This window comes from Hibiscus syriacus, unplaced genomic scaffold, assembly GCF_006381635.1.
Source record: "Hibiscus syriacus cultivar Baekdansim isolate YM2019G1 unplaced genomic scaffold, ASM638163v2 tig00111273_pilon, whole genome shotgun sequence".
NCBI lineage: Eukaryota > Viridiplantae > Streptophyta > Magnoliopsida > Malvales > Malvaceae > Hibiscus > Hibiscus syriacus.
The window spans coordinates 1501441-1515210 of record NW_024063040.1 but is presented as its reverse complement, the minus strand read 5'-3'; the positions used below and the strand labels follow the sequence as shown (position 1 = coordinate 1515210).

The following is a 13770-nucleotide window of genomic DNA, read 5'->3' as shown; positions in this document are numbered from 1 at the left end:
GTTAAAAGCCGTCGGCATTATTGTATACCGTGTATTTCTTTTATTTTCCTTAAGTTTCCTAATTATTAGTAGACGTGACACCCACGCATCGATATGCTGTTTTACAAAAAAATACATATATTAGTGAATTACATTAATTTTTAAACAAATTAATCAAATGAAAATATAAGAAAAATATAAGACTTACCCCTCCATCGAAATAGCCATTGTCTTCGACCCCTAATATACGCCCCACCAAGACCGATCAAGCAACAAATAGATATCATCATTGAGCTTGCATATGTCAGTGAAACACCCCTGGCTTCGCTCGTGTAGATAAAAATCAACTGCGGTTTAGCCCAAAGGGTGTTATCCAGAATTGTGTCCGGTAGTTGTTTCCTCTCCGCTTCAGATACCGGTATGGTACTGGCCGGTAACTCATACGAGAGCCAACTGAATCCATCATGTCCGGCACGTCAGAGGTTTCTCAAGAATCCTACATATGACGCCATGTGAATCGGGCTCTTGAATGGTGGGAGGGACCTCTTCAACGATGACAGTGGCCTCTTGAACGGTGGGAGGGGACTCTCGAGGAATGATAGGGGCCTCTTCAACGATAGAGTGGACTCTTGAGGATGATAGGCGAGTCGGGCTTCTTCTTGCGGTGTCTTCGCACTATTGGGGTATACGGAGACTTAATAGCACGTGCACGCCGTCTGATGCGTGAACTCTGTCGTGCAAGAAAAACCCGACGTAAAGCATCCACCTTATCGGTCCGCTAAATAAAAATACAAATATCAGTAAATAAACAGACATGATATTTAAACAGTGAAACAAAGATAAATATATTTCAAACTTTCAACCACAAGACAAAACAAAGACAATACTAACTTCACAGTGTTAAAGTAAAAGTTTAGCAGTTTTGGCAGCAACCGAATAATTTACCAAGCATCTAAGTGAAATGGTTAATTTAAGTGAAATTACGAGTAAATTTATCATCAAGTTAAATATGGAAAATCTTAAACTTACCTCGTTGCGTAGAGTATGAACCTCATTCTGCAACGATACTACCATCTCACGTAGAGCGGCAACCTCACCACGTAAAGTAGACACCTCCACACGCCATGCACCATCGTTATCGCGTAGAGTACCGATCTCCTCACGCAAGGCATTGACCTCATCACGTAACTCCCTTGACTCATCCCGTGGAGGGAGAACAGGGAGATAGAAGTCGTGGCATCTTTGTCGGTCGCCTATCATGAGGTGATGGTGAGAAGACTCGATGATGTGACGGGATAGGTGATGGCTCTCGTTGTAGAGGTGTATAGTCGGGTCGATCAAGTGATGGCTCTGGGTGAGGTGATGGCTCTCGAAGTGGAGGAAGTGGAGGCTGCTCATCATTCGTGCCATCAAAAAAACGCTGACTAGCTTGCCACCAATCAGTGGCAAGCTCAGCCTCCGTGGGTGTCAGTCTCATTAATGGAGTGTTAGCCTCCTAATAATAAAAACTAAAACAAAGTTAAACGTCTACTATTAATAACTTGTTTATATATGATAGTATTTGTGTTAACTTACATTATTTATTGTCGCATATGGTATTAAGTCTTCCCAATCCAACATACGTTTCCTCTTCCAGGAAATAGCCCTAGGAATATCATCTGAGGATTTTAATGCATATGTCCGCATGCTGGGGAAAGCCTCGAATATCCAAATCTACAAACAATATAATAACAAACATTAGTAATTGTTAAATAATTAATTATAATTTTGAAAACATTATATAGAAATTCTTACCTTAAAGGCCCAAACAAAGCCTGACAAAGTGTATTTCGACCCTCGCCCCGCAAACTTTGCGGTCATCAAAGGCAGACGACAACTTAGTCCAGGTAGCTTTCCATATATACGAACCCCACGGAAACAGATTCCATGCATCTAGGTCCTCTACCAATAATATAGCTCCTGAGGAATAGGTTGTCTGGCCTCTCTGCCTAGAAAGCCGGCATACAAAAGTAGTAGAAGGCATACTCGGACAACATCGACGTCATTCATCCGAGTAAAACCATCTTTCTTATTAAACAATTTCTTCATGTCGTCGACGTGTAAGTTCGGCTTCTCTATTGACTCATCAGGAAAAACCCTGGATAACCATGATGGGCGGGTGATATGACGAGTGTACCGGCCTACATCGTGTCCGAATCGTAGACCAGTGATTAAGCAGAACTCCTTCCGCCCAAAACAAGTATACGCCGTGGAAAATGAAACCATATCTCTTCCTCACCACGTTGTATACTGTCAGGTAGATCGCTAGTCATGGTCTGAAGCCACAAATGGGTCAAACTAGCATCTCCACCCGGATGCTGTACTCTCAGCCATGGCCCGAAGCAGGTTTCTTCAAACAATTTTCTTTGTGCAGGTGAAAGCTTCAAAGCAATTGTAGTGGCTAGGCTAACTTTATTCCTTAATGTCAATGAAGCCGAAAAAAATTTCTACAAAAAACAATAAACATACCAAGTTAGATATACCAAAAATTACACTGTCAAGATATACCAAAAACAAACAATAAACATAAATAGTAGTTTATTCTTGAAACTAAAATTTGCAACACTGTTTTGTCTTTTGGTTGAAATGAAAATCGCAACGAGATAATGAGATTGCAACGCGGAAATGACTATCGCAATGAGAGAATCGCAACGCGAAATGACTATCGCGACGAGAGATCGCAACGCGAAATGAAAATCGCAACGCGAAATGAAAATCGCAACGCGAAATGAAAATCGCAATGCGATTTTGGTTTCGCGTTGCGATTTTTATTTCGCGTTGCGATAGTTATTTCCGCTTTGCGATTTTCATTCTCGAAACTATTCTTCTTCTGCATTACTTCAACCAAAAGACAAAACAAAGACAAATACTAACTTCACAGGCTAAACAGTTTAGCAGTATTGGCAGCAATCGAATGAATTTAATAAGAAATCTAAGTGAAATGGTTAATCTATTATTGAAATTACCAGTAAACTTATCATCAATCTCAATATGAAAAACCTAAAATAATGCAAAAATTTCAAAATAAAAATAAAAAAAACTAACCCTCGGAGGTTGATTTTCCATTTCTGAATGATTGTGAGGGATTTTTGACTGTGAATGGTTGTGAGGGATTTCGCCGGCGATGGGGACGGAAATCTTCGGAGATGGGGACGGATTTCGCCGTAGAGAGTGAAAGATGGAGATGGGACTGAGTGTTGTGTGTTTGGGTTTGAGGTTATGAGTTGCGTGCGATTACTGTGGACGGTTCATTTTCCGATTTATTAAGAAAAAATACGTGTTTGGAATTTGAAAAAAAAAATACGCGTTAATACGAATGGCGCTAAGTAAATCGCGTTGCGAAAGTCAGTATCGCGTTGCGAAAGTAAGTATCTCGTTGCGATTTTTTATTATCGCATTGCGATAGTCAGTATCGCATTGCGATTTTCTCAATTCGCGTTGCGATTTACTTATTCGCATTGTGAATTTCCCAATTCGCATTGCGAATTTCCTAATTCGCGTTGCGATTTACTTATTCGCATTGCGAATTGGGAAAATTGCAACGATACTGTAGACCATCGCAACGCGATTTTCAACTATCGCATTGCGAAAATGCAACGCGTATTTGCGATAATGGAGATCGCGTTGCGAATTAGCGATCGCATTGCGATTTTGTTGGTCATTTTGGCAAATCCGGAAAAAGTTGGTTAAAATCGTATATTATATGGGATTTTTGGTCACTGAGGTTATTTTCTCTATAATGTAATAGGTAGCGCTTATATTGACATATTTTCTAACTAAACAGATATATTTAAACCAGTAACATTACAAATTTACATATTACATTATAATTATCGATTTTGATGTTTTTGGGATTGATACAATTTTAAATGTATCGACACTTTATGCGTGCACCTCGTTGTGCTTTCATTTTAGGAAAAAAATATCGACACATATTGTAAACCTATTTGCTAATTAACCAGTATATTTTTACCGGTTACATTGTAAATTTACCTGTTACATAATAATTATCGATTTCGATGTTTTTTAAATCGACACTTATGCGTGCACCAGTTTGAGTTATTCAATCAACAGTTTCATTGACACAAATTCCTAACCAAAAAAATAAAACTAAAACTGACCTAACTTTATCCTATCGATATAATAAGAGTATATCATAAGTTTGCGTTGAGAGATGTCTGTTTCTGGGTTTTTGTTATTTGAGAAACTGATAACATGGTGGGTTTCCCAATGTTATTATTTTGTTACTGCAAAGTTTTTATTTTTTTCTTACTGAGTTTTGCTTAAAATATATAACTTTTTGTATTAAAAAAATAAAAATTCTGAAATAAAAATGATCACACAAGCATACATTTTTACTATTGATTTTGTCATTTCGAGATCGATTTTATCATATTTTTACCTGTTATATTGTTATGGATCGATACATTTTTATAAAGTATCGACACTTTATTGGCGCTATAACTTCTTTTCTTTTAAATTCCAAAAGTGTCGATACTTATAATAAAGTATCGACACTTTCAACATATCCGATAGTTTTTTACCGGTTTTGTTATATTTTTACCTGTTATATTGTTATGGATCAATACATTTTTATAAAGTATCGACACTTTATTGGTGCTATAACTTCTTTTCTTTTAAATTCTAAAAGTGTCGATACTTATAATAAAATATCGACACTTTCAACATATCCAGTAGTTCTTTACCGGTTTTGTCATATTTTTACATGTTATATTGTTATGGATCGATACATTTTTATAAAGTATCGACATTTTATTAGTACTATAACTTCTTCTCTTTTAAATTCCAAAAGTGTCGTTACTTATAATAAAGTATCGACACTATCAACATATCTGGTAGCGCTTTACCTGTTTTGTCATTTATAGACCGGTTTTTGTCATTTTTTACCTGTTATATTGTTATGAATCGATACATTTTTATAAAGTATCGACACTTTCAATATATCTGGTAACGCTTTACCTGTTTTGTCATTTATAGACCGATTTTGTCATTTTTTTACCTGTTATATTGTTATGGATCGATACATTTTATAAAGTATCGACACTTTCAATATATCCCGTAGCGCTTTTACCTGTTTTGTCATTTTTTTACCTGTTATATTGTTATGTATCGATACATTTTTATAAAGTATCGACACTTTCAATATATCTAGTAGCGCTTTACCTGTTTTGTCATTTATAGACCGGTTTTGTCATTTTTTTACCTGTTATATTGTTATGGATCAATATATTTTTATAAAGTATCGACACAAACCGACAAGCTAAATTTGCCGATTGTCAAATTTTTTAATATTTCTTCATGATTTCCACCTATTATATTATTATTACTCGATATTTCCGGTAACACTAAACTAAATTTATCAAATATCTTTTAATATATCCGATAATACCATATATTAATTGTATATTAATCTACATTTCCAGAAACAATCACCTTCACTTACCTTTACCTTTGCTCTCCAATTTTCAGTCATTTTTTCCTTTATATCCATTGTTTGCTACTAAAATTTATATTTTACTTTTCATTTATTATTATTATTATTATTATTTTGCTCTCTTTTGCTTTGCAGGATTCCAAGTACATTCTCTTCGGGGGGAAAAAAGGATTCCAATTCCATTTCTTCGAAACCAAAGAACGTTCCCGCAAAACAACCCCTACCCCCACCAAAAAAGAAACAAAGAAAATTATCGCCGGAAAATATTATTCCCTACGCCGGCGCCGTTTCCCGTCTGCTCTGTTTTCGGTCAGTCTGTCAAATGCAATAAGTCCAGAAGGGAAACCAAGAAATTCATATAGTAGAAAAAGCTATAACAAAGAGTTGGAAAGTGTAGAGAGTTCAAATATGCACGAAACACTGTTAAATGAACAGAACGACGTCGTTTCTAACACCAAGAAGAAGAAATCCGACGACGAGAAAGACCACCTCTTGGTTGCTGTAACTACCCCTATGTCTCACAACCATCGGAGCCGGCGCGTGACTCCCACCACGACTGCTACCGCCGCAGGTGCGGATGCTGCCATCGAGAAAGTTCTCCCCAACGGCGATATATACACTGGTAGCTTCTCCGGCAACGCGCCTCATGGATCGGGAAAGTACCTCTGGAAAGATGGGTGCATGTAGGCGAGTGGAGGCGCGGGAAAGCTTCGGGGAAAGGGAAGTTCTCGTGGCCGTCGGGCGCCACTTATGATGGGGATTTCAAGTCGGGTCGGATAGAAGGAGTCGGGACATTTATCGGATCCGACGATGAGACGTATCTTGGGTCTTGGATCTCCAATCGGAAACATGGGTACGGCCTTAAACGTTATGCCAATGGGGATTACTATGAAGGGTCGTGGAAGAAAGACCTACAAGACGGGTACGGACGTTATGTTTGGAGTAACGGGGTCGAGTACACCGGGGAATGGAAAAATGGCGTTATCTCCGGTTGTGGTACCTTGACTTGGGCGAACAAAAACCGGTACGAAGGGCAATGGGAAAACGGAGTCCCCAAAGGAGACGGAGTTTTCTATTGGCCAGACGGAAGCTGTTGTGCCGGAGCTCGGAATGAAGATAACATGAAGAAGGTCCAACAGTTGAACGGGATACTGTATAACGGGAATGACGGGAAAGAGCATTGTGATGGAAGGGGAAGCTTAGGGGAAAGGAACATAAATTTCCCGAGGATTTGCATATGGGAAGGTGATGGTGAAGAAGGAGATATTACTTGTGATATAATTGATAATGTTGAAGCCTCGATGATTCACAGAGATGGGGTTAGGGGGTTTAGAAGAAATCCTTGTTGTTTTAGTGGGGAAATCAAGAAACCAGGGCAACTGATTTCTAAAGGCCATAAGAATTATGATTTAATGCTTCATTTACAATTGGGTATCAGGTTAATTTTCCCCCTTCTTTTTAGTAAATATATATGTTTTTGATCTTTGAATTTGAGGGTTTGATTTACTTTGTATTCTGTTGGGAGGCATGCTTCGCTGTTGCGGGATTTGAAGCCGACGGATTTTGATCCAAAAGAGAAGTTCTGGACGAGGTTTCCAACTGAAGGATCGAAGCTTACACCACCCCATCAATCGGCCGAGTTCCGATGGAAGGATTATTGTCCGGTGGTGTTCCGGTATGTTCCTTTTGTTTTGAGTTTATATATATATATATCTGCAATTTTTGAGGATAAAGATAGCTTTAGTTATGAGCCTAGCTTGATTGCATACTAGTTTACGTTGATTCTGTTATAAGTCACTTTTGGCTATAGTTCACGTTTCACTTGTTTTTCACCATCTTGGTGATTGGATTCCCTTTTCCGAGTTTCAGACATTTGAGGGAGCTATTCCAAGTCAATCCTGCTGATTACATGCTAGCTATTTGCGGCAATGATGCCCTCAGAGAGCTTTCTTCTCCAGGGAAGAGTGGAAGCTTCTTTTACCTTACTCAAGATGACAGATTCATGATAAAAACAGTAAAGAAATCTGAAGTCAAGGTTAGTTTCCACTCATTTGACTTCAGTTTAACATTGTTTTGCTTAGACTGAATCTGAAGTTTTATTATCAATGTCAGGTTCTTATAAGGATGCTTCCGAGTTATTACCAACATGTTTGTAGGTATGACAACTCCCTTGTGACAAAATTTTACGGCGTGCACTGTGTCAAACCTGTTGGTGGCCATAAGGTATGTGTTTGAATTAAATGGAAAGAACTGAACACCTGTATTCAACATTTTGTTCATTAACTTAAATCATCTCACTTGCCTGAAAACTATTATTATTGTTAAATTCCAGACCCGGTTCATTGTGATGGGTAACTTCTTCTGCTCTGAGTACCGAATCCATAGACGGTTTGACCTTAAAGGATCATCCCATGGTCGCTCAACTGATAAGCCAGAAGAGGAAATTGATGAGACAACAACCCTTAAAGACTTGGATCTCAATTTTGTGTTTTGCCTCCAAAGAAATTGGTTTGGGGAACTTATGAAGTAAGCTATTTAACATTTTTATTCCTCCCCTTGCAGCTCCTCGCTTCTTCTTATACCAATTCATCTTTCTTGTATTTATCGTTATTTTCGTATAACCAAATGGTTTCAGGCAAATTGACCTAGATTGTGAGTTCTTGGAGGCTGAGAGAATTATGGACTACAGTCTTTTGGTTGGACTACACTTTCGTGATGATAATAGAGGTGATAAAATGGGATTATCACCGTTTCTCTTGCGAACCAGTAAGGATTCTTTTGGTTGGATCACGCATTCTGTTTTGATGAAATTTGAATGGAGAATATCTGTTGAAATAAGAATACAAATTTGACTAAGCTTTCCTATGCAGGCAATAAGGATTCATATCAAAATGAAAAGTTTATGCGGGGCTGTAGATTCCTTCAAGCAGAGCTACAAGACATGGATCGGGTTTTAGCTGGCAGGTATGTTTGGCTTTTTCTATTTTTGTGGTTCTAACGATGCTTAGATTTAAAATTACTAAGCTTTCCTATGCAGGCAATAAGGATTCATATCAAAATGAAAAGTTTATGCGGGGCTGTAGATTCCTTCAAGCAGAGCTACAAGACATGGATCGGGTTTTAGCTGGCAGGTATGTTTGGCTTTTTCTATTTTTGTGGTTCAAACGATGCTTAGATTTAAAATTTCTTGGTTACCTGTTGATTCTATGTGTTATAACCATCGTGTTCTGAAGTTGGTGGTGCGTTGTCTTCTTCTGCTGTGATGGAATATGCCGACATTCGAATTTGATCACTTCCTATGGAAGTGGAATAATTGATGGTTATGTTATCTCATTTCGTGAATGATCTTGTCGTTATCATTTCGAGTACGACAATTCTTTTGTGGGGCATGTGGCAAGTATGGTCCTTTATGATCCAAGATAATAGCCAAAGGTTTCCTAGGCATACTATTTGTAGATTTTCCTTCTCTGTGAAAAATTGTATGGCATACAATACCTTTTCGTGAATCGAATTTTCTATGTTACTCCGACTCTTCATTTCTATACCTGTCTTGACATATATAGGGACATTGGTATAGAGATATGAAAACAGGAAAAAAAAATGAACATTCTTGTGTCGGCTATATACCTTTCCCGACATTCACACACATGTTTGAGGGGAACACTTGGATTTGAATGAACATGTTAGTTAGAATGAAATTCCAACTTTTCGGTACTGAATTTTCTAGTGTGGGTAATTTCGTATTGAAAAAAAACCCTTTATATATTGATTAGAGGATGAACAAGTAGTTTATTCGGATTTGGTGTTTAATTTTGCTTTGTCAGGAAACCATTGATTAGATTAGGAGCAAACATGCCGGCAAGAGCGGAACGAATGGTGAGAAGAAGTGATTTTGATCAGTACACAGGGTGGAGCAGGTCACTTTTCTCGTAGTGGTGAAGCTTGCGAAGTAGTCTTGTACTTCGGCATCATTGATATATTACAAGATTACGATATCAGCAAGAAGTTAGAGCACGCATACAAATCCCTACAAGCAGATCCTACTTCAATATCAGCCGTTGGTCCAAGACACTATTCAAGGAGGTTTCGGGATTTCATCGGAAGAATTTTTGTTGAAGAGAGGTAGGGGGAGGAACATCATGAGAAGGCAAATTGGACTTGAAATGTCCGACCTCTTGTCACTTTGGATGTCGATTGCATCATCGAAAGAGTGCCATCGGTTTTTCCTGATTTGGAGGACACACTTAAAGAAGCCATCCAGCGATGGCTGAATTTTGATGACCGGCGAAGTGTTGTGAATGGGTAAATTTGGATGATCATCCCACCATCATCGTAATCATACATTGGTTGGGAAATCTGGGTTGACATTTTGTGAAGAAACGCAGGAGAAAGTGTACAGCTTATCATTATAGAAAAGGATGGGAATAGCTCAGGAGTTTTCTTTTGGGTGAGATATTCATGTATATCTATGAAAAGCCTTTATGCTGACATTTGTCTTTTTCCTATTGGCTGTATTTCCCTCATATGCTTCAGTGCTGTTTTGGATGGTCTTGGAAAGGCTCCCTTTTAGTTGGATAATTGGTTTCATATCTCAGTAAGCATATATTTTAATAATAAAGTTTCATTAATAACAAAATTTGAATAATAAAAACTAAAATTAATTTTTTTTTATAAATTATAGTTTTAATACAACATGAAAGATGGATTATAATCATATATATATATATTTTTATTTTCTCACATTTAAAAGAGATTGGAATGATAAAATAAAGAAATGTTTGGCAAAACCAAATTTGGCACAAACACACAAGACAAGACTAGACTTGGGTATTTTAACCATCCAAATAAATTTGCGCTGTCAAATATGTCTACCACGTGTCAAAAGTCAACATTTTAATTTAAATTAAATAATTTAAATATATATATGTATATAATAAACGGATGAGATTGATTGATGAAATATTAACGAGTCCCATGATGCTTCAAGTCCATAAAGGGGTGTGTGGCCATATGTCCGGAAAAAGGCTTAATCATATCAAACATTATGGTTGTCCAGACATGGACTATGTCTGTCTCTCCCCCTTATTTAATTTTGACATTTTCTTCTAAGCAATTATCTTCCCATATGATCAAATTTATCATTAATATCAGCACCAATATGGAATTTAATTCAATTAATTGTCCAACTTAGATAAACCGGTTCATACTAAAAATATCAGCCTGGGTTCAGTTGAATGGGCATTGCTGTCCATTAAGGGACAGCGATAGGGATTGGTGCTGTGATTTCTGTGGATGAAACCAAATGAAGTGGGACATGAACGATGTCATTCATTGTTAGTTGGTTTTGGGGACATTATTTAAATCAAACATTCCATTGTTGCATCTGCCACTTGAAATTAGGGTAGGGCACCTACAAGCCATTTCACAATGTTGTCCCCTACTTGTAGGTTTATTAATGGGTCAGGACGAGTGGACGTCATTTTCCAAATTGGAGTCCCAGATCACAATTTTATGGAAATGTAAATTAAATTATATGAAAATATCAATAAAAATTTCCTAGAAAAAAGAACCACCAGGGCGTACTTGGTCTGGACATAAGGTTGCTGAAATCCAAGAAATCTGAACCACAGCCCGACCCATTTGCAGATGTATGAAGATGAAAGTCCAACTTAGATGTCATATGGACAAAACCAACACAATTAATAAAAAAGAAGAAGAGGAAAATACCATAATAAATATCGACATTTGAGGGTAGCCATTGAAGAAAAAAGCAAACCCTAAAAAACAACGTTGAAGAAAAATCTATAAATTTCTCCCAAACTCATGCATGTATGCATGCCAATTCCAGATCTCAAAGAGAAACCCCCCCTTTTTTATTACGATCAGATCATCAATGGCGATGGCGGGAGTAGCTGTTTTAGTAGAGGCTTACGTGATCGGATCTTTATATAAAGAGAAGTTGGAGGAAGAAGAAGAAGAAGAAGAGACGACAGATGTTGATGATGATACCAACTTTTATGATGCCGAAAACGAAATCCCTCCCGATGATAGTTTTAATACAATCCCTTCTCCCCAGGTTTCTAATTCTACCAAAATTTCCATTTGAACACCAACTCATGGGATCCACAAAACTTTCTTCTTCTTTTTTCCTTCTTTAATTTATTAAATGTTCATTGTTTATGTGCATACGCGAATTAAAGAAAAAAGAAAATTCGTGTCATTATGGACAAACTAATTTTGTACTTAAATAATTAATCAAATTATGACATGTAATACTTAATGTTATGTCAACATTGGATATGTACTAATGTGATGTCAAAATTTAATTTAATTGTTAAAATGATATTTGGCATGCATACCATTTTGAGAAATATTTTCAAGTTTAGGTTTTAAAATAAATAAATTAAAATACCAACTTCAATAAATATTTGTCTATGGATCAACTGATATATTAGGCCTCGTGATTAATTCAGTTTTGTAGCTAATTTGTACATTGTTAAATCGATTTGTTCAGTTATGAAATTTCGTAACCAGCAAAGGAGGGACAAATAGGACTCTTGCCCCCCTTTATTAAATGGAATATTACACTTTTAGCCCCTAAAAGATGAATTTTTTAGTTGTCACTTTTAGTTTCTTGGTTAAATATAAAATGTATACTTTTTACCTTTTCAAAAGTTATTTTGTGTAAGTTTTTTTTTTGGATAAGTAAATTTTTATTTATCCAATGAAAAGGTACATCAAAACATCCCAATTGGGATTTAAACAAAGTTACTTACAACAAAAATCAGTTTAAACCCCAATAATTACATAAGTTCATATTCACATAGTTAGTCCTATTGAAGTTTCTGTCACTGAGATTGAATCGAACGAGGTCTTTTATATCTTTTAAGACTTGATCCATTGTTCTTGATTCTTTCCTGAAGATCCTTCGATTTCTTTCATCCCAGATCAAGTAAATGTATGCTGTCCATGAAAGTTTCAGGATGGTGGTGAGGAGTGATTTGCCTTTCCAATGTTGAGAAGCCCATCCAATTCTTGTTTCCCAGGTAGTATGCATGATGCACATGTTAGAAAGACTCATGATAGAGTTCCATAGAGAAGTAGCAAAAGAACAGTCCATAAACAGGTGATTTTTAGTTTCAGTCAACTCTCGACATAAGCAACATAAATCATCAGAAACAATACCCATTTTAGAGAGTCTTTCCCAAGTAGGAAGTCGGTTAAGAATAGCCATCCATGAGATAATACTCAGCTTGGGAATGTGCAGTGAAAACCATATAACTTTATGCCATGGTACCTTTGCATTTTGTTCTCTCAATTCCTCCCATAATTCTCTGGTTTTCGAAATCCCTTTGTTAATAATAGGGATGGCTTCAGTCCTTATTTTGTGTAAGTTGAATTCAATGAGCAGTCTTAAATGAATTGTTATTCTCCTTTAAAGTTTTGAGTTCAAACAGTTGTGTCTACAAGGTATGTGCTCGTTGTCAATGGTTAAAAAAATATATTACTATATAATCACCACATACTATTAAAAAAATAAAATTAAGTTAATTTGGAGTAGATCTTATAAGAATTTATTACATGAATGGTTTACTCTGGTTTACTCAATCCAATTTTCTCCATTCACAATATCACAATATAAATTTTTAAATTTACTCAAATGACCTAACAATTAATCTCACTAAATCAACTGATAATTAATACAAATATTCGTCTTTTACTTTTTCAATCGCAAAATTCTAAAAAACTTATGACTGACACTATCCGAAAAGGAGAAAAAGAAAATACATAATATTGATATAATATTAAAAAATTATATAATTACTTTGTCTTTTTTTTGAAATATTTTAACCCTTAATATTTTAGTTTTAAATAAAAAACCTCTAATATTTAATTAAATAGTTATTTTAACTCATATTATCTTTTAGGAGAATTTTGACACTTAAAATTTTATTTTGAGACAAAAATCTATTTGTGTTGATAAAAATTATTAATCAACAAATAAAGACATGTACTTGTTCTTGCACCACTTGCTAGCACTGACAAACCGGGACATGTACTTACTCTTGCACCACTTGTAGTTGTAGTCAGGAGTGGATGCACTAAATTTTTATAGGGGTCAAATTTATCCTTATTATTTTAAAAAAATGATTAAATTTTGTTTAATGTGGTAATAAAATAAAAATTAAAATATATACCCATTATTTTTTTTTAAATATTAAAATTTTAAATTTTATTCTTAAATTTCTAAATGCGTCATTGGTTGTAATAGGAGCACTTTCCTCTTATCATTTTTG

General features: G+C 36.0%; 1 pseudogene; it reads left to right on the top strand.

Annotated features, from left to right (window-relative positions):
- Positions 1-5665: 5665 nt before the first annotated feature.
- Positions 5666-9965, top strand: LOC120157692 (annotated as a pseudogene).
- The last annotated feature ends 3805 nt before the right edge of the window (positions 9966-13770 follow it).